General features: G+C 32.1%; 1 long non-coding RNA gene across 1 annotated transcript; it reads left to right on the forward strand.

Annotated features, from left to right (window-relative positions):
- The first annotated feature begins 465 nt into the window (after nt 1-465).
- On the forward strand, nt 466-15,033 carry LOC143043548 (uncharacterized). Its single transcript, XR_012968458.1, has 5 exons — nt 466-564; nt 7,740-7,838; nt 10,428-10,526; nt 10,931-11,029; nt 14,934-15,033. It is a non-coding gene; the product is annotated as an uncharacterized LOC143043548 (long non-coding RNA).
- Nucleotides 15,034-22,607: the final 7,574 nt, after the last annotated feature.

Genomic DNA, 22,607 nt, shown 5'->3' on the forward strand with positions numbered 1-22,607 from the left:
GAACCATCAAGGGCGTATTAACCCAATCCAGTTCTTACGCATGATAATTCATATATTTTTTTTATACTTAAGTATCAATGATTTTTGGTTTGGGACCAACTTTGAATTAACCTGGATAACAGGTATGATTATACGTTTAAACGCTTTTACAACCTGAACAGAAGTATTTAAACAATCAGCATAAATGAATGAAAAATTAAAAATCTCCTTTTAAGGCAAATAAAAGATAGAGTAGGTTTTTTTTTCTTCAAATTTTCTAACACATGTTTTTGTATATTGTTTTTCTCAATTGCTCAACCACTTTATTATTGATTTGAGAAACTACAATTAAATAAATACGGTCACAGATGTAAACATTTTCGCTATATACGGTAAGAGAATAAAAAGTGCATGACAATGATTTAAAGAAATTACTTATTAAAAGTTAGATGAATCGATATATCAAAATGTATCATTGCTGAACAGGGCTGGACAGCACTACATTTGGCATCAAACAAGGGTCACAAAGAAGTTGTTACTGTTCTCCTTGAGAAGGCAGCAGATCCCAATGCAAAAGATGCAGACGTGAGTATTAAATTAATGAGTTAATTCATGTTATGTTTATAGAGAAAATTAGTCCCTACACCTGAAAAAGACTTCACATTCCCTGTAATCTATGATATAAATCAAAACTGAGTATTTCACATGTTTCATTGAAATCTCTTACAAAACAGTAATATAAATGTATAGATATTCTTTCTGTGAACACGAAAACATTTTGAAATAAAACTGAACATTTTAAACATGTTAGACATAAATATGTAAAATATGAATAACACAACGTGTGGTTATTTATTAATAAGACAGATTTACAACAATGAAACAAACACAAAAACAACCATATAATGCATTTACAGTATTTATAAGCATACAAATCGAGCGGCTTTGAATGTTACAGCATAAAATATGAAAAACTATGCCTGAGAATGTAAAAAAAGAGTTGACCTCCATTTAATTTTATTATCATTTATAAATGGAAACCTACTATAAGAAAACAAAATTAAATTAATTTCTGAAGCAACTAGTTTTCAGCGGGTGACAGTCTGTGTAACTGAGAATCATCAAGGGCGGATTAACCTAATCCAGTTGTTACGCATGATAATTCATATAATTATTTTTATACTTAAGTAAGGATTAATGATTTTTGGCTTTTCAATGTAATTACACTTGTGCATTACCTACACATTTCGACATCAACAACAGTAGATAACTAAAGAAAACTTAAATACTCACCGTATATTATTCTTATTCATATTTCGCCTTCGGTCTCAAGTAATAAATTAGCTTAACTTCTCTATGAGGGGTGAAGCTTACATGTAATATCTCTGTTTAAAGAAACAAACTATAACCTCCAGACCATAGCTGACCAGTAACCTTGACCCTAGTATATAAGCACCTGTTCCCTAATAACTTGTCATTATTTTTCTAGAGGGTGTGAAGTGACTTTTTAGTTATTTTATTTTTATCTAAGATTTAGGGGAACGTTACTAAAGTTACATTTAACTTGTCTACGATGTACGACAAGTTCTAATGTTATTTTGTTAATTAGAAATAATAATTCCTCAATTGTCTACGATGTATGACAAGTGTTGATGGAAATGAATTTAAAAATTTCTTGTCTACGATGTATGACAAGTGTCGATGGAAATTAATTAAACATTTTATTGTCTACGATGTATGACAATTTTATATATTCATTAAGTTTTTGCCTTTGTATGATGTACAGCACATTTGTTACTTAATTCATACTCCTGTTTGTTAAACAGGTAGATATTTAAAAGTATTTCTATTCACCTGAAGTTCGTGAGTACTCTTCAGATTTTACACGTGTTTTACCTGCACAGGTACACATTATTTTATAACAATGAATGGCTGAATTTGATTATGCAATTGTATTGCTTTTGCAAGATGTTTAGAATGATGTTTACACTTACAAGGGTGATGGCTATGATTTTCATCACCTCTGGGTTGTTTTAGAAATTAAAGATGATAAATTTAATAGGAAAACAAGAGGTATTTTGAATAAATTCTCTTCTTAAACAGTTATAAAACCTAGTAGTTTTATAATAGATCATAATGTCATTGCAATTGGAAATAATTGACAAAGCAACAGAACCTGTCAAAAGTAAGTTTTAAATCTAGTGCTACTTGTATAGCTTCAAAATCTACTTGGTTTGTGAATATTTTTAAAGATAGTGCTGTTGAGATTTAAGATAGGCATGTATATTGATGCATTGACTCATTATTATTAATGTAGTAAAGAACCTGTATGAATCATGAGGTTTGAGACAGTTTCTCTGCCTTCAACTCAGGCAGAGTTTGTAGAGAAACCTGCTGCTTTATTCGAATTTTGCCAGTAGAGGCTTACTTTAATGAAGATTTAGTTCTAAATTTTGATCTGAACTACTGTAATGATACTGTGCATGTATTTGTGCCATGGCTGATGATAGTCCAGCCGGATCTGAATTTGATACGTCTTTTGAACCTGCATTAAGGTTTTCAGAAGCCTTTAAGGCTTCTCTTAGTGAGATTAATGGTCCATTATCTCATCCTGTTTGTTGAACAGTTTAATCATGATTTTGCTTGGAAAATCCCATAATGGTTTAAAAAGGCAGAAAACTGGGTCTAAGTTTTCTTCTGGACTTTCTGTGACTGTTAATAATACTACCATGTCAGTAAATATCAAATCAGGAAAATATCAAGTTCATAGAGTAGTAATACTATCACCCTGAGAACTGTGAGAATCCTAGTGTGTCTAGGATAAATAAAAAGATCGAAATGGCACTGCCTAGACAGGCCAACTCAGTGGTTTCAAAGATGCAGGAAACCCAGAGATATTTTATTATGGGTTGATCATCACCCCTATTGTTGAGTTGGCTATTTTTTGTTTTAAGAATGAGCCATTGGATCTTGATAATACAAGGATTTTATTGTAAAATTATAACTGTTTGTTTGACCATGGGTTTCTGGTTAAACGCATAGGAGATGCTCAGAAATATCTAGATGATAAAACTTTTTTGTAATTCTGATGTGATAGTTGATTTATCACGTTTTTAGTTATGATTGCATGAAGCAAACTTGGTGATTATACAAAGATTCTAAAGCAAATTCTAGATTCCTTGGAAGAGGTTCCAGGTCTAGCAATTAATTTATTCCCAGCTGTTATGGGAAAGGCAATATCAGTCTTTTAACTGCGGAGGCTCTGTTGGTCAACAGGGCGTATACTAGTAGGCAATTCCCTTCATTGAGAGGGAGAGGTTTCCCAAAAGGGAACAGAGAATCTCAAAGAGGTCACATTTCTCAACCAGTTGCTATATACAGTAGATAACTTAGATATTATGATTTCGAAAATGTTACTAATGATCTATTGATATTAGATTTAATAAGAAGTGGTTATAAAATTATTTTTAATGATGTACCACAAGGTTCATCATTTTTTAATATAATACATTTCACCTTTCATAAGGATGAAATAATTTCAGAAGTCCAAAAATTTATAGCTAAGGGAGCTATTTAAGAGGTTGTTCGATCATTGGAAAATCAGTTTATTTCCTATATTTTCTTAGTTCCTAAGAAAGATGGGTCTTCAAGGCCTGTTATCTATTTGAAAAATTCACACAAACTTAGCTTGTGGCTAATCAGCATTTGGAGCAGGACTATTTATCTTTTGTTTAGATGTAATTCTTAGGGATAATTATCTATATATAGAGAGAGAGCTAACATCCATAGATCTCACAGATGCATATTTAAGTATCATTTATTATTATATCACAATTTCCTGATTCATGTGGAAAGGACATTGATATGATATTTATGTTCTTTGTTTTGGATTGGCTTCTGCATCAAGAGTTTTACTAAGGTTTTAAAACCTGTCTATGTATTTTTATGAAATAATGTCACTTGAAGTATATACATGCTATAGTTTATACATTGATGATTCTTTTATTATGGATCAGAATTTAGATGGTTGTATTGTGAATACAGAAGAAGTGGTGCAAATGCTTGATAAGCTGTGCTTCGGAATAAATTTTGAGAAGTTGGTACTCATTCCTTGGAAGCACATTGTTTTCCTTTGTCTCATTATTGATACTGAGCTATTTAAGTTTTTTGTTCTGACAGATGAGAAATGGTAAAATTATCTCCCTTGGGAAATTCTTCTTAAATAGAATTGTGTAACTGTATTATAGATGATTTGCATCATATATTGGTCTTGTGGCACATGCTTTTAATGCAGTATCTGTGGGAATGTTACATTGCAGAAACATGGCGAGAAATAATGTTGAAACTCTGTATAGTTGTTACAGTGTTTATTATCATCAATAGGTGAAATTTTTAACAATTTAAAATCAGAAATTAAAAATTGGTTTATAGACCCATCCAAATAAGTTTTTGGATTGGACCAGATGCCTCATTAGAAGGATTTGGGATTCAAATTTGAAGAAATTTTTTATGTTGGTACATTGTAGATGGAGCTTCTTTAAGAACATGCGCTCATTTCATATAGATTTCATAGAATTGTTGGCTATATTTTTCTTTTGGAGAGAAATTTTTAGTCATAGAGAGTTATACAATCAGAAAATACAATTTCAGTAGCTTTTATTATGCAATAGGAGGATAACCTCTTTGTCACTTAACATGCTTACTACAAATATTTCATTATTTGGGCTTGGTGTTCAAGAAAGAACATTCTTATCACAGCTCTTTATATTCCTGGTAAGAAAATTTTGATGCTTATTATATGTCTAAAAAATTTACAGATTCAACAGGATGGCAATGGAAAGAAGATATATTTGTTTTTTTGTTATCACGTTTTCATTTTCAAATCTGTAGATAATTGTTTCATTGTCTTTTGACCAACAAGCTCCTTTCAGAGATGTTTGTACTTTTCATGGTCAGAATTAAGACCTTTTATTTTCCCATCTTTTTCATTGTTGGGGATAATTATAAAGTAAATTATTAGAGATAAAGTTCAGAAGGCTCTTTTGATTATTCCTTTTTGGCCTGCTCAGAGTTGGGTTTCTTTGCTAAGACCAATTTTAATTTATTTGCCAGTTAAACTGCTAAGCATAAAAATTAGTAACAATGTTGCATACTGAAAAATGCTTTTCCGTCATGAAGAGACTTAATTTAACTGTATATTGTAAAAAATATAAGTGAACCAACACCTGAAGGGTTGATTGTGCGGTAGGGTAAAACGTGTGTATTATATTCAGAAATCACATTAATATAAACAGGAGATTTCAGAATCATTTGTAAAATATATTTACACTTCATCTTGGAGACCATGCATCTATAATCAAGCATTATCAATATTTTTTGAGAAATTTCATTATTTGGTGTGTTCAAAGAGAACCAATTCCTTATCACCATCTAAAAAGGATGTTATTGATTATTGAAACACAAGATTTTCATATTCAGCATGTTTAATGTGAATTTTACTTGTTCTATGTTGAAACAGACTTGATCCTTTAAGAAGTAGATGTTACTAAATTTGTTTGTTTACTACATGTATATGTGAATGATTGCTTAAACCTGAATCTGCAATTGAAGAGTTAGATACTCTTTCACTGTGGAGATGAATTTAGTGCTATCTTTTTTAAGTTTTTTATGTTCATTAGAGGATTTAACATCGAAGACTGTCTTTTATACTTGTGTCTTTATTTGCCTTGACTACAACTGCCAAAGTACAATCTTTATCAGCTGTAGATTTACATTCTATGTCTTTCATTCAGAGACATGGCACTTTATTTTTTCATATACATGAGTTTTTGAAAAATACTAGATCTGTTAGCTACCTAATGAGGTGATCAAGGGTTTTGATAAACCAAAACTTTGTGTTGTTAAGACAATGATTTATCATGTTTTGTGTACAAAATATGTGAGAGAATTCATCTAAGTCTTTTCGTAAAGTTTAGATAGTTAGAGAGAGTTCTAATTTTAGCCGAGGTTTTAAGGTTTACTCATTTAGAGGAACCTCTTCATAAGTGCATTTAGCTTCAGGATGTTCTATTTAAGACATTTTGGCAACAGCTTAGTCTGGACATATGGTAAAACTTTTTATAAGTTCTATAACAAGAAAGTGAATAATATCAGTACTAAAACACTTTTCTTCAGTTGTAGTTACTGGATGATCTTGTGATTTCTTTGCTTTATTAAATCTTGGCATTTATATAAAAATTGTTTTTAGTTTGTGTCTACACTTTAAACAAGCTAATTTATTACTTGAGACCGAAGGCGAAATATGAATAAGAATGTTCCTTCATCCAAGCATATCTTGGATGTGAAGGATGAAGGTCATTCTAAGAATATGAGCCTGAGGCTCGAAAGTAATGAAAACAGGGATCATATTGATTCTGGAAAAATAAGTATTATTAAAAAAATATTAAAAAAGAAAAAAAGAAAAAAATATGTAAGTGTAATTACAAGAATTTATCAAATTTATTTTGTGAAATAAATTATGTTATGAATACTAATATTATGAAGAAATAATATCTTCCAAATAGTGCTTCCCTTAACTATTAGGTAATCTAACATAAGGGATACTAAGTCAAACTTAGTTAATTGTTATAGCAAATATACAATAAAGATATTTTTACGTTGGACAAAAAAAAATACGGTCACAGATGTAAAACGTTTTCGTCGTAAACGGTAAGTGAACAACAAGTGCATGACAATGATTTAGAAGATATCACTAAAGTAAAATGAATCAAAATATCAAATTGTATCTTTGTTGCACAGAGCTGTACATCACTACATTTGGACACATAGAAGTAGTTGCTATTCTCCTTGACCATGATGCAAATTCAAAAAAGAATCAACTTTGAATAAAACCGAAAAAAATTCGCTAGTTTTGTAAGGAGTCCCATACAGAACTTAACGGTTTTCATTATTGCCTTATATTGATGTATAAATTCATGAGGTTTTTTTAATGTCAAAGTGCAATTAAAATGAACTTGCTATCCGACAAACTTCCGGGATGAAAATATCTAGACTGATACAATAGAAATGTCAACATTAAAACCTTGGAAAATAAATTAGAGAAAATCGTGCTTACAAAATGATATAACACTTAAAAATACAAGAACCGAGAATATGAACCAAATCCAAATATTCATTTATTAAAACTTTCGGTACCATTGACTTTCAGAAGAAAAGATTCGAGCAACCAAAAGGTTAGAAAAACTGTCATATACGCTTATATGAGGTTAACAAGTTTTTCGACGAAATATCATGAAAACAAATCAACGAGTTTGTAACCATACAATAGTTATCAAATTGTGATAATTGAAATAAATTAAGTTGGACACAGAGGTTTCTAGTTTTTTGGTTCATTTTTGAAGCAACATGTATAATATAATCAATGCTCTCTGGTTGGTTTCGACTAATACATTAGAACAAACTAGGTTTAAGACATAACAAAAATCATTAAAGCAATAAGAGGAAAACGCTAGTTCAAAATCACATTTAAAAGACGTCAAAGATAGAGTTTCATTATTTTTTCTATTTTTTCGCGCATGATATTTTAACAATTGCTAAGCCATTTGAGGAATTAATAAAGAATATCACATGAATAAATACGATCACGGATGTAATACGTTTTCATAGTATCTAATGAGAGAAGTGCAAGTGCATGATTATGATTTAAAATCAATACTAAAGTTAAATGAGTTGAAATATCAAATTGTACCATTATTGCACAGGGCGAGACAGCACTACATTGGGCATCTTTGAAAGGACACATTGAAGTAGTTACTATTCTCCTTGACCATGATGCAGAACCAAACGCAAAAAGTACAGAAGTGAGTAATAAGTTAATGAGGTTATGTCGTGTCATGTTCCTCAAGAAAATTCATATCAAGGAAGCAATTGTAGTTTACTTTCATTTTCACTGTAATCTTTGATATATATAAAACCTGAGTATTCCATTTAGACTTTTAATAAATTTATAATAAGTTTAAATGTATGATCCAAATTATTTAAAGCAGTTGTTTTTCCCTTTTTCGTTTATTTATATTGTTGTTTTATCAGTTTAAATGGACTCTCCCTTGTTGAAACAGAGGTTTTTGCACTTGCTTCGTTTATTTCTTTCCGTGTCATTTGTCAGATTTCATGGACTCTCCCTTTTGAAAAAAAATGTGTTTTCACGTATTCCATTGATTGGTCTGTTTTTAGCTCACCTGTCCCGAAGGGACAAGTGAGCTTATGCCATCACTTGGCGTCCGTCGTCGTCCGTCGTCTTTCGGTCGTCGTCTGTCGTCGTCGTAAACTATTTCAAGAATCTTCTCCTCTGAAACTACTGGGCCAAATACTTTCAAACTTTAACTGAATGTTCCTTAGGGTATCTAATTTATAAATTGTATCCGAAGTTTTGATCTATCAACAAACATGGTCGCCATTGCTAAAAATAGAACATAGGGGTCAAATGCAGTTTTTGGCTTAAAACTCAAAAACCAAAGCATTTAGAGCAAATCTGACGGGGTAATATTGTTTATCAGGTCAAGATCTATCTGCCCTGAAATTTTCAGATGAATCAGACAACCCGTTGTTGGGTTGCTGCCCCTGAATTGGTAATTTTAAGGAAATTTTGCTGTTTTTGGTTATTATCTTGAATATTATTATAGATAGAGATAAACTGTAAACAGGAATAATGTTCAGCAAAGTAGGATTTACAAATAAGTAAAATGATGGAAATGGTCAGTTGACCCCTTTAGGAGTTATTGCCTTTTATAGTCAATTTTTAACCATTTTTCGTAAATCTTAGTAATCTTTTACAAAAATCTTCTCCTCTGAAACTACTGGGCCAAATACTTCCAAACTTTAATTGAATGTTCCTTAGGGTATCTAGTTTGTAAATTGTATCCGAAGTTATGATCTATCAACAAACATGGTCGCCATTGCTAAAAAAAGAACATAGGGGTCAAATGCAGTTTTTGGCTTATAACTCAAAAACCAAAGCATTTAGAGCAAATCTGACATGGGTAATAATGTTTATCAGGTCAAGATCTATCTGCCCTGAAATTTTCAGATGAATCAGACAACCTGTTGTTGGGTTGCTGCCCCTGAATTGGTAATTTTAAGGAAATTTTGCTGTTTTTGGTTATTATCTTGAATATTATTATAGATAGAGATAAACTGTAAACAGGAATAATGTTCAGCAAAATAAGATTTACAAATAAGTCAACATGACGGAAATGGTCAGTTGACCCCTTTAGGAGTTATTGCCCTTTATAGTCAATTTTTAACCATTTTTCGTAAATCTTAGTAATCTTTTACAAAAATCTTCTCCTCTGAAACTACTGGGCCAAATACTTCCAAACTTTAACTGAATGTTCCTTAGGGTATCTAGTTTGTAAATTGTATCCGAAGTTGTGATCTATCAACAAACATGGTCGCCATTGCTAAAAATAGAACATAGGGGTCAAATGCAGTTTTTGGCTTATAACTCAAAAACCAAAGCATTTAGAGCAAATCTGACATGGGTAATATTGTTTATCAGGTCAAGATCTATCTGCCCTAAAATTTTCAGATGAATCAGACAACCTGTTGTTGGGTTGCTGCCCATGAATTGATAATTTTAAGGAAATTTTGCTGTTTTTGTTTATTATCTTGAATATAATTATAGATAGAAATAAACTGTAAACAGCAATAATGTTCAGCAAAGTAAGATCTTCAATTAAGTCAAATTGACCAAAATTGTCAATTGACCACTTAAGGAGTTATTGCCCTTTAAAGACTTTTTTCACAATTTGTTCATCATGTTGACTTACTTTAAAAAATCTTCTCCTTTGAAACTGCTGTATCAATTTCAGCCAAACTTAGGCTAAATGAGTTTCAGAGTACCTAGTATAAATTTTATATTTTATTTCCTTGTATGTCAAGAAACATAGCTCCTATGGCTAAAATAGAACATAGGAGAAAATGATCATTTTTTTTGGCTTTTGAAGAAAATAGGACGATCCAAAAAACATTTAAATAAATTGAAAAGCCAAAATAATCATTGATGAGAGATTTAACCAAAAGAATTAAGGTGAGCGATTCAGGCTCTTGAGAGCCTCTTGTTTTATTTTGTCAGGTTTTGATGTAATTTTGTTCTTTGTTAAATTGCAAAATGGAAAATATACAGACGTGATTAATAAGTTTATAAGGTTATGTCGTTTTCATATTCCTCCAATACACTATATCTTATCCACGCAGAATACAGTCGTAGTTTACTTTCATTTTCACAGTAATTTATTATATCAATTAGATAGTTCTGAAAAGTACCAGGATTATAATTATAGAGTAAACTATCAATGAATTTTTCAACATAATTTATTATTTATCATTGAAACCACTTAAGTAGGCAACTATCTATTCCATAAAGAATCAACTTATTTAAAATGTTTTAGGGTTGGTTACCACTCCATTGCGCAGCTTCCGCTGGAGACAGAGACATTGTAAGTGAAATATTCCGTAGAGGAACAGATGCAAATGCAGAAACATCAAAAGTAAGTGTCAATCTAAAGCTTGCAAACAGAGATTTCTAGTGTTTTGTTCATTTTCGAAGCAGCATGTATAATGTTAGTAATGCTCTCTGCTTGGTTTCGACTAATATTCTAGACCAAACAAGGTTTAAAAAAGGAAAAGGAAAAAATGATTGAAACAATAAGATCGAAAAACTATTTAAATCACATTTTTAATTTATTTTAATTTCGCTTGTTTTGATATGATATTTTTCAAAGTTGCTCAGCCGTTTGAGGAATAAATTTTAAAAATCACACAAATAAATACGATCACAGATGTAATACGTTATCATCGTATACGGTAAGAAAAGAACAAGTGCATGACAATAATTTAAAGATATTCCTAAAGTTAAATGAATCGAAATATACAATTAACCATTACTTCACAGGGCGAAACAGCACTTCATTTATCATCAAGAAATGGACACAAGGAAGTAGTTACCATTCTCCTTGACCATGCTGCACATCCAAACGCAAAAACTGCAGACGTGAGTAAATATTTAAAGAGGTCATGTCATGTCATGTTCACACAGGCAATTGATCCCTATACCCGAAGAAGGCAAACATGGTATACTTACTTATTCACTGTTATCTATGATATAATTTATAACTGAGTATTCCATTAAATTTCTTTAATAAACCAAAAGTTTAGATGTAAGATTTAAATAAGGCAGTTGTTTGTCACTTGTACCGTTGATTGATATCGTTTCATTTTATTCATATGATTCAAATAAGGCAGTTGTTTAACTTGTACCGTTGATTGATATCGTTTCATTTTATTCATGTGATTCAAATAAGGCAGTTGTTTAACTTGTACCGTTGATTGATATCGTTTCATTTTATTCATGTGATTCAAATAAGGCAGTTGTTTAACTTGTACCGTTGATTGATATCGTTTCATTTTATTCATGTGATTCAAATAAGGCAGTTGTTTAACTTGTACCGTTGATTGATATCGGTTCATTTTATTCATGTGATTCAAATAAGGCAGTTGTTTAACTTGTACCGTTGATTGATATCGTTTCATTTTATTCATGTGATTCAAATAAGGCAGTTGTTTAACTTGTACCGTTGATTGATATGGTTTCATTTTATTCATGTGATTCAAATAAGGCAGTTGTTTAACTTGTACCGTTGATTGATATCGTTTCATTTTATTCATGTGATTCAAATAAGGCAGTTGTTTAACTTGTACCGTTGATTGATATCGTTTCATTTTATTCATGTGATTCAAATAAGGCAGTTGTTTAACTTGTACCGTTGATTGATATCGTTTCATTTTATTCATGTGATTCAAATATGGCAGTTGTTTAACTTGTACCGTTGATTGATATCGTTTCATTTTATTCATGTGATTCAAATAAGGCAGTTGTTTTTTTTTTCTATTGTACCGTTGATTGATATCAATTGATTTTGTTTATGTTATTCTCTGTTTTCTAATTTGCCTTGGAGTTCGGTTTTTCTCATACTCCTTTTTTTCATCAACATGACAAAACGACAAAATCTCTTTGTTTGAAACATGAATCTGAACAACAACAAAATTGGGAATTCAACAATGAGACAGTAGCACAACAATAATATGGCATAAAAATTAAAAAGATCATGTAATAGGGAACATGTGTACTAAGTTTTAAGTTGATTGGACTTCAACTTAATCAAGCACTACCTTGACCAAAAACTATAACCTGAAGCGGGACAGACGCACAGACGAACGGACGGGCGAACGGACACACAGATCAGAAAACACAATGCCCCTCTACTATCGTAGGTGGGGCATGAAAATGTTATAAGTGTAAATCCACAATGCATCCATGTTCTTTGTGCTATGTTAAAACAAATGGACAGATGAAGAAGGTTATGGAACATCTGTTTTGAGAATTTTATGTGCAAATGAACAAGAAATTCAAACTGAGAGAACTGACACAACTAAATGTATAAAACAGAAGCAGTACGAATGATTTGCAGTATCTGTTATGATTTTAATTGATTTTTACACGATGTCCAAAACCAAAATAGATCAGATGAGCGACAAAAGTTCTTGAGAGCTTCTAGTTTAAGCACGTCAAATGTTTGTAATTAAATTTTGATTTCTCTAAGACGTGTAGGAAAATTTCAATCGAATTTTAAAGGTTTATAAAAATGTTGTGGTAAAAAATATGTGGATCAAATAGATGTGCCTGTAGAAAAGCAAAGTTGCAATAGTCGATGTCATCCAAATTAAGTTCGTAAAAATATATGATTGATTTTGAAATAATGTTCTAAACCTTTTAATATATTGTGCTTAATATTTAAGTATATTGTTCCTTAAATTTGATATGTTGTGCTCACATTTTAATGGATTGAGGTTATCATTTTAATATATTGTGCTTAATACCTTAGTCCCACTAGGCCACGATCGCACTACGATCTGTGAAAAAAATGCAAATTTTGATGATCGTAGTGCGATCGTGTAGATCGCAGTAAGGTCGTATCACGGTCGTGGTGAGGTCTTCAAGATCGTGAAGAGCGTGGCCAACTTTGAACATGTTCAAAACAATCGTGGTGTGGTCGTGGCGAAATCAGGTCGTAGTAGAAGCGTAGTGAGAGCGCACTAAGATCGTAGTAAGATCGCAAAGGTCGCTGTACAATCGTAGCGAGAGCGTAGCGAAAGCGTGATTCTATTCGGAGAGACTGCGCTACGATCGCACAGCGACGTTATAACGACCTCACTACGACCATCACGTTCTCACTGCGACCCAACTACGCTTCCACTACGACTATACCACGCTGTTCACGACCATAGTACGATTCTAGCACGCCCTTGCCGTCCTCATCACGCTCTTCTTACGACCTGACTACGTTCACACTACGACCATCATTCTCATTGTCATTTTCACATAAAATATATAAAAAATGCTCCCTAGATTTTGTTTGTTTGAATGTAATTATCCATTTGCTCTAACGGTTCAACCATGCTTCTCGTTTTTACATAGATTAGACCGTTGGTTTTCCCGTTTAAATGGTTTAACACTAGTAATATTTTGGGTCCTTTATAACGTGCTGATTGATGTGAGCCAAGGCTCCGTGTTGAAGGCCGTACCGTGGCCTATAATGGTTTTCTTTTATAAATTGTTACTTGGATGGAGAGTTGTCTCATTGGCACTCATACCACATCTTCCTATATATATTGATACATCTATGTCATCTCTGCTATCGTTCACTAAAATATCGTCATTGAGCTTCATGGACCAGCAATAGGTTGTAATTTAGGTTGGATTGGTCGGTCCGACATCTCTGCTTGATTAGGATTCGTTACTTTGCTCCCTCTGCCTCTACATCAACTCCTACCACCATGCCCACGTGTTCTGGCAGAGTTTGGTGGCATGACTGTATTGTTTCCGAGAAATCTACGATTTAATCAGAAATAGAAGGAATTGAACTGTATTGATATGGAACACGATGTTGACGTTATTGCTGAGAACGTAGTAAGATCGCGCTATGAACGTAGTATAATCGTGGTAAGAACGTGTAATAATCGCAGAAAGATCGTGTTGCAATCGGATAACTCGTGGTAAGGTCGTAGTGAGAACGTGAAGAGCGTAGAAAGATCTTGATAAGCGTAGTGAGGTCGCAGAATAAGCGCGGTGAGAACGTGGTATAATCGTAGCGGGATCTTTGTAGAAGCGTAGAGAGGACGTAGTAGTATCGTGAAAGCAACGAAAATTTACATTTTCATGCCGCTCATACCGCGACCTCACCACGATCTAAATTTATTTTAGATCGCGGTGAGCGTGGTGCGATCGTGGTCTAGTGGGACTGGGGCTTAACATTTTACAATTATTGTTTTTATTGATGTTTTGATATGATTTTGTGGAAGGAATTATTTAACTTTTATTTAATTTCTATACAAATAGAACTAATTCATCATTTCAGTTATTATGTATAATCCCTGACATTATTTCTAGTGACCATACAGTAGTAATCCCTTAACTGACCAGTGATTCTACATTATCACTGATTCTACAAATTCACTTTTACATATATAAGTAACATAGTCCGTTTAAACCTTTACTTAATAAGAAGTATAAATGTATGATATAAATTAAGCAGTTGTTGTTTTTTGTTAGTTTTTATGTAATTCTTTTTTTTCCAATTTCAAAACGCAAAATATCCAGACCTGAGTAATACGTTTATAAGGTTATGTTATGTCATCTTCGACGGAAAATCTATATCTTATCCACGCAGAATACAATTGTAGTTCACTTTCATTTTCACTGTAATCTAGGATTTCAATTAAAAACTAAGAATTAACTATCAATGAATTCGTTAATATGATTACATTTTAATCATTGAAACCACTTAAGTAGGCAACAACCTATTGCATAAAGAATCAAATTATTTAAAATGTTTTAGGGTTGGTTACCACTCCATTGCGCAGCTTCCGCTGGAGACAGAGACATTGTAAGTGAATTACTCCGTAGAGGAACAGATGCAAATGCAGAAACATCAAAAGTAAGTGTCAATCTGAAGCTTGCAAACAGAGATTTCTAGTTTTTTGTTCATTTTCGAAGCAGCATGTATAATGTTAGTAATACTCTAGACCAAACAAGGTTTAAAACAGGAAAAACGATTGAAACAATAAGATCGAAATACTATTTAAATCACATTTTTAATTTATTTTAATTTCTTCACGCATGTTTCTAAAAAAGTTCATCGGAAGGTACCAAGACCTTGTTGATAAATACTCCGTATCAACTTCTCAAATAATACACGATGGTCTTGATGTATAGGTTCTGCGTACTGATGTTGTTTCTCATCTTAACAACGAGTTTTATAGTTCTTTTATTTGTCTTTGTTCTATAATTAATATTACTTTTACTGTTGAATGGTGCTTTGTGATATCCGTTTCACGTGGCTCGGTACTTATACATCTCGTCAATGTGTTTGTATTGGCTTTCATTTTTTGGTGGTTTCTTTTGTATATGCGACTTTTTGTATTTCTTTTGTTCTTATAACGTGACTCTGTACATTAAAAGATCCCGCCAGTATGATATTGTTCTATTATATGTCATTATGATATATTTCTATTATGAATTACAATATACGTTGAACCACAAACGTCAAAATCATTCAATCGCGTAGTGGAATTAACTATTTTTGGATTCTTATAAATTCTATATATATAACTTTTGGACTAGTTTAAATCTCGGCCTATTTCTTAAATTTATTCTTACATACTTTTGACTTTTTAACCCTGTATGCTAACATTCCAATGTTCATCAGATTTAGATATTTCTGCCCTGATACTTTCAGACAAATTCGACAACCAGTTGTTGGGTTGCTGCTCCTCATTTAGTAATTTTATACTATAAATTTTGATTTTTACCTTATTTTACATGATTTCAAAAGCACCAGTAAACACAGGTGAGCGAAACAGGCTCTTTAGAGCCTCTAGTAAATTATTATTTGATAAACTTTCTTTTTTTAACTGTGATAATTTGATTTATGCTCAACTCGATTATTTCAAAGATAAACAAAACTTACATTTTGACCTCGTAACACGACGTGTTAAAATAAAGTTAATCATAAGATTAATATTTTTAAAACAAACACGGAATAGATTACCTTAGCTGTCTTTGGCAAAACCTTCAGGAATTTTTGGTCCTCAATGCTCTTCAACTTCGTACTTTATTTAGCCTTTTTAAAACACTTTGATTCGAGCGTCACTGATGAGTCTTTTGTAGATGACACGAGCGTCTGGCGTAAATATAAAGTTCATTCCTGTGATATATGATGAGTTTATTTACAACCACTGGATCGATGCCACTGCTGGTTGAGTTTCAATTCCCCGAGGGTATTACAAGCCCAGTAGTCAGCACTTCTGTGTTGACTTGAGTTATTATTGATATTTTCTAAATTATATATCAACTAAAACTTTAAATTTTCTAAATACTAAGGCTTTTCTACCTCAGGAATGGTTGCCTCAGCTGTCTTTTACAAAACCTTTGGGAATTTTTGGTCCTTAATCCTCTTCAACTTTGTACTTTTTTTGTTTTTTTTAAACATTTTCTTATTCGAGCGTCATTGATGAGTATTTTGTAGACGACACGCGCGTCTGGTGTAAATATAAATTTCAATCCTGTTACCTATGATAAGTTTATTTACAACCACTAGGTCGATGCCACTGGTGGTGGAGTTTTATTTCCTGGAGGGTATTTTGTATTGCCAGGTCAGTAGTCAGCACTTCTGTGTTGACTTGAGTTATCATTGATATATTCATAATTATATATTAACTGTTAACAAAACTTTGAATTTTTGAAATACTAGACTTTTCTACCTCAGGAAAAGAAGAGGCATAAAATAAACCAGAGGGATGGTCAAACTCATTAATAAAAGAAACTGACAACGTCATGGCTAAAAATGAAAAAGACAAACAGACAAACAATAGTACACATGGCAAAACATAGAAAACTAAAGTATAAGCAACACGAATCCCACCAAAAACTAGATGTGATCTTAGGTGTCCTGGAAGAGTAAGCAGATCCTGCTGCACATGTGGCACCCGTCGTGTTGATCATGTAGATTACCTAAATTGTCCTTGGCAAAAACTTTTAGGATCTTTTGGTCCTCAATGCTCATCAACCTCGTACTTTATTTGGCCTTTTTAACATTTTTTATTCGAGCTTCACTGATGAGTCTTTTGTAGATGAAACTCACGTCTGGCGTAAATATGAATTTCAATGCCGGTATCTATGATGAGTTTATTTGAAACGATTTAACACTTAACAGTCTCAGAATGTACAATATGGACAGAGCTAAACATTAACTATTCGATCAGTAAACGTATTGGAAATATTTGTCACCATGGCCTTTAACAGGCAAACGGTACTAGGGAAAATTATCAAAACAATCAGAGGTAAATCTTAAGTAAAACATCCCTTTTCAAAGAAGCACAAGAACATTTTCGTTTTGGTTTTAATTTCCGAACCTTGCTAACACATGTTTTGTAAGTTATTGGGGTATTTGGCAATAGCTCAACCATTTCAAGATTGATTTTAGAACCTTACATGAAATAAATATGTAATACGTTTTGATATTATTCGGTAAGAGAAGAACAAGAGCATGATTATGATTTAAAATTATCACTTAAACTAAATGAATCAAAATATCCAGTTGTATCATTACTTCGCAGGGCATAACAGCACTACACTTGGCATCAAGCAATGGACACATGGAAGTAGTTACTATTCTTCTTGACTACTCTGCAGATCCAAACATAAAATCTGCAGACGTGAGTAGAAAGGTAAACATTAAATGCCGTGTAAAGTCAATGAAGAAATTAAATCCATATACACGAAGGAGAAAAATTAAGTACACTTTCACATTGACTGTAATATATGATATAAGTTAGAACTGAATATTCTATTTAAACCTTTAATAAATCAGAAGTATAAATGTATGGTCCATTTCTCCATTAACACAAAAAAACTCTTTGAATAAAACCAAACATGTTCTATATCAAAATATTATAAATATGAATACCACATAAAACTTACACAAACATAACCATATAAAGCATTACAGTATTGTAAGCATCAAAACCAAACGGTTTTTAACGTAACAGCCAGATCTTCCTGTGATGGTAAAGAATAGGCTTATTTCTGACCTAAATACAGGTACAGTATTTTTTATAAATTGGAAATCTACTATGAGAAAGATAAATTCTGTCATGCTATTTCTGAAGCAATGAGTTTGAAGCCAGTGATAGCCTTTGTGACTGAAAGTCATCTAGGAGCGGACCTGATCCTGTGTTTACGTATGATAATTCATATAATTAGTAAGGACCAAAACTATTTTCTTTTGGATTAACATTGAAGAAAACTATATAACAATTAAAATTAAACGTTTAAGTACTTCTGAAACCAGAACAAAAGTATATAAATAAACAACTCGAATGTACTAAGAAAATATCAATAGTTGTGTAAGGTGTCGAAAACAATATTCACTATTTCACTATTGCCTTTCACGTGTTGATATATAATTGTATGTTGTTTAAACTGCAATTAAGTGAACTTGCCATCCTATAAGCTTACAAAATGTCAATGTAGTGACTGGTACACATTAAAACCTTGGAAGACAAATGAAACAAACAATGTTAACCAAACAAAAAATAATAGAACTTAGAATATGGCCAAACATATACTATATGGTCATATATTGATTTTTTGACAATAATTGCCACCAATGACTTTCAGAAGTAAAAGTTCGGGTAGCCAAAAAGTAAGAAAAAAATGTCATATATGAGAATCAGAGAATAACTAATTATTACGAAATGTCATATTCCATAAAAGACTTTTTTAAATATTAAAAAAATCGTCATCATAATTAAAATTGTTCATAGAAACCAATTAAGTAGGCCTCAGTTAATTGCATAAAGATCCAAATAATGATTTTTTTAAGGGCTGGTTAGCACTTCATTTCGCAGAATACAATGGACACAGCGACATTGTAAGTGAATTAATTCGTAGAGGAACAGATGTAGATTCAGTCACAACAAAAGTAAGTGTCAATCTGAAGCTTGCAAACGAAGATTTTTACCTTAAATTCATGTTTGATGCAACACTTATCGTGTAAGCAAAAGTTTTTGTTTGGTCTCGACTAATTGTCAGTGTTTTTTGATTATTTAGCTATCACATGCTTTTGTAATTCGTGATTATTGATTTAATTAGTTATCACATTTTTACGTAATTCTAGCCTAGTTAGTCGAGTGGTCTGGCGTAACGGGCATAGTGTCAGGCGAATTAGTGCCACGATATCTCAGTAGCATGAGTTCGCATCCCAGCTAGGGAGAAACACAAATTTGCTTCCACCAATTCACAGATCTAATATTGTTGGGCTGTTATTTAGACTAATATAGTGTATATCATTGTTTATTTCATTATTGTAATCAATTTGCTACTAGTGTTTAAATATTACAATTATATATTTTATTACAGATAGAAATAAAACAACATAAAACTCTATGTTTCAAATTTCACCTTATTTCAATTCATAAGTCAGTCGGTCTAAGTTATCTTCATTTGATTTGACGTCTACATAGTGATAATGCGTAAACGAAAGCGAACTACGTTAACTTAATTCAATTTCAATGACTTTCAAACGAATTAGAAAACACAGTTAAGAACGTTAACCAGAATTCTAACACGATGTCCTTATAACGCATTGTAAACAAAGCCGTTTTCTAATTTTCGAAAACAATATGTCTGACACATGCGTACACATTTTCGTAATTTTTATTGTTATTCTAATAAAATAAATACATTTAGTAGCTTACATAAACTTCAATTGTATATAGTTTAACAAACAACACACATTTACTTATTAAATATGGAAATATAATGTACATACTCCGAGGGAGGAAACGAGAACAGTCAAACATTTTAAAGGTATTCTGTACGCTTCGATCTATTAAAATCCTGTATTTATTTTTTTTAATTCCTAACGACCAGTGTGAAATATCGACAAATATAATGCCTTCCCATGTTAAAATAAGCATAGATCATTATAAAGTTTAAAAATATATAGGATCCAATTATCATAATAAATAAACAAGATAAGTATCCCACCTTGTTCGTATTTGTTCTTTTCTAGTATAACGTGGGATGTTTCATGTTCATATGTAGACATCTTATATCTTCTTTTTTTTTATAATATACACTTAACCAAATAACCTACACTTAAACATCTCTTTTCAGGAAGAAAAGGAGAAATGTAAGGATATGGTAACATCATTATATGAGAGTAATTTTAAACAATTCAGAAATTATTACGACACTACTCCTGTTAAGGTTTTTTCCTCCTCAAGTAAAGTTGACCGTACGCTAATTCTCCATTCCTTTTCAGACTTATTTATCATCTCTGGTTTTCTTTTTGGGCGGTTTGAGTTTTCCTCATGAATATATATTCGGAACAAAAACATGGGACGCACGAAATTTCGTGTTATTTTCCTTAACTTTTGTGTTCCGTTTATTGTTTTCTGATAAATGTATGTTTACGTTTAATTATAGTAAACAAAGCTCAAACATTTATACGATCCGGATTATTTTGTATAATGATAATGATAAAGATAAAAGATATGTTATGATTGCCAATGAGATAGCTCTTCACCAGAAACATAAAAATAAACAACTATTTTAGTTTACTGTTTTAAACGACGACAAAACAATCATGATAAACAGTAACAAAACACCACCACTGATGACAAGGTAAAGGCAATATACAGAATGTGGCCGGGTTAAATAACCTGGCGCTAAACCCTACACATGTTTTACGTTGGATAGTTGTGAATAGGTACGACACATGAACATACCGTTAAAATTATTTTTAATGTGCTTCACTCGTCTGAACAATGCAAAGCACATTAGTATACATCTGTTTTAAAGTCACAAATAGGTTGAGAGAAAACATATTTGGGTTACAGACTAAACTGAAGCAAACACATCACCTAAAGAGAAAACAACGAAACAATAGAAACACTGATGTTCAACAAAAACAAACAACATTGCAAAATACATAGAAACGAACTATAAGATAACAATTGTCATATTCCTGACTTCAGAAAAAAATGGTGGGTTGAACTTGGTTTTGAAGAAAGCCAAAACTCGCGCTTAATATCAATGTTGAATATACCGCAAAAATGACAACAATATATGACAGGAATACAGTACAAATCAATAAAAGAATAATTAGGACAGAGAAATACATACATAAATACTATAACAGAACATTTCGACATGTTAACCAAAGATTAACAACGAATACCTGAAATAATTTATGACGTTACACAAAACAGTATAATAGAATTATGAACTGTGCGTCACACGTAAGTATCAACGCCACAAAGGGTTACCTTAAACACAGACACAAAAGGCACAAAGTACAAATCTCAGAATACACGCAGTAAATCAAAAGACAGTTCAAAGCCATTAACAAATAATAAAAATCATGTGACTTAGACTAACAATCAGTCACTACACATCCACACTCCAATATTGAATAAGTTTAGTTAAAAGATCGAAAAATCTACACCGGATCGTATCTGAAGTCACTATACTATTGCAAGCTACCTGTTAGAGGGATTGTAACGTTTGAACAATATGTAAACAAAAATCATCCCTTTATCCTTGGTTGCTATGAAACTCGTTATTGCTCATTGTTGCTAGGGTCCTCACCTTGATGTCCGCGCTCTGGATATATAAAGGCACAAATACCTTGTTCGAGTTTGTCATTTGTATTTGGCTGTTGATAAGGAAAGCATCGATACATTACATATAAGTACAAGTAAACTTGAAGATATTTTAGAAGAATCTTGAGTTGAAAAGTAAGTTGATGAACCACAAGGATTAAGTTAAAAGCTTGTGGTTTGGAGCAAGCGGTTAAGAAGTTGTTACGGTTATTGCAAGCTTCTGGGTTGTTATGAAACTGTAACGTTCCACGGGAATGGTTGGATCCCCTCGAACAGGTAGCTAGTATACTAAAGGAGTAGGTCCAGTAAGACCCCTTTTTGGCCCCAAAATATAGCAGTTTTACAAAATTGTTAAAACTTTTAGTTATTTATTGGACAGTAGAATGCTTCTGCTACATAAATATGGGCTCTCTTTGGCGATACCATGCGGGTACTAGCACCATAACATTTGCATAATGTTATGCTAAATTACTGAAATCTTCACAATTCTAGCATTTTAGTTAAATTTTAGACGGTTTTCGTGTCAAACGAAAGTGGCTGCATTCGTGTTCATCCTTAATATTGAAATGTAAGTTGTATTTTATGATATTACATAACATATATAAAGGTTGAGGATGAACACGGATGCGGCCACTTTCATTTTTGACAAAATCCATCTGAAAAGTGACATTATTCGGCAGATTTGGTAGATTTTCCATATTTGAGCTTGAATCGGATCGTTTTTAATGACTAAATCAGTGAAAATCTTTCATATAACCTAATTGATTGAAATGAAATAGACACTTAAGGGTTTAAAAAGTGGTCAAAATCTTTCGTCAGATGAACCTGAAATTTGAGGCCAA

The sequence above is a fragment of the Mytilus galloprovincialis genome, chromosome 8 (genome assembly GCF_965363235.1).
Source record: "Mytilus galloprovincialis chromosome 8, xbMytGall1.hap1.1, whole genome shotgun sequence".
Taxonomy (NCBI): domain Eukaryota; kingdom Metazoa; phylum Mollusca; class Bivalvia; order Mytilida; family Mytilidae; genus Mytilus; species Mytilus galloprovincialis.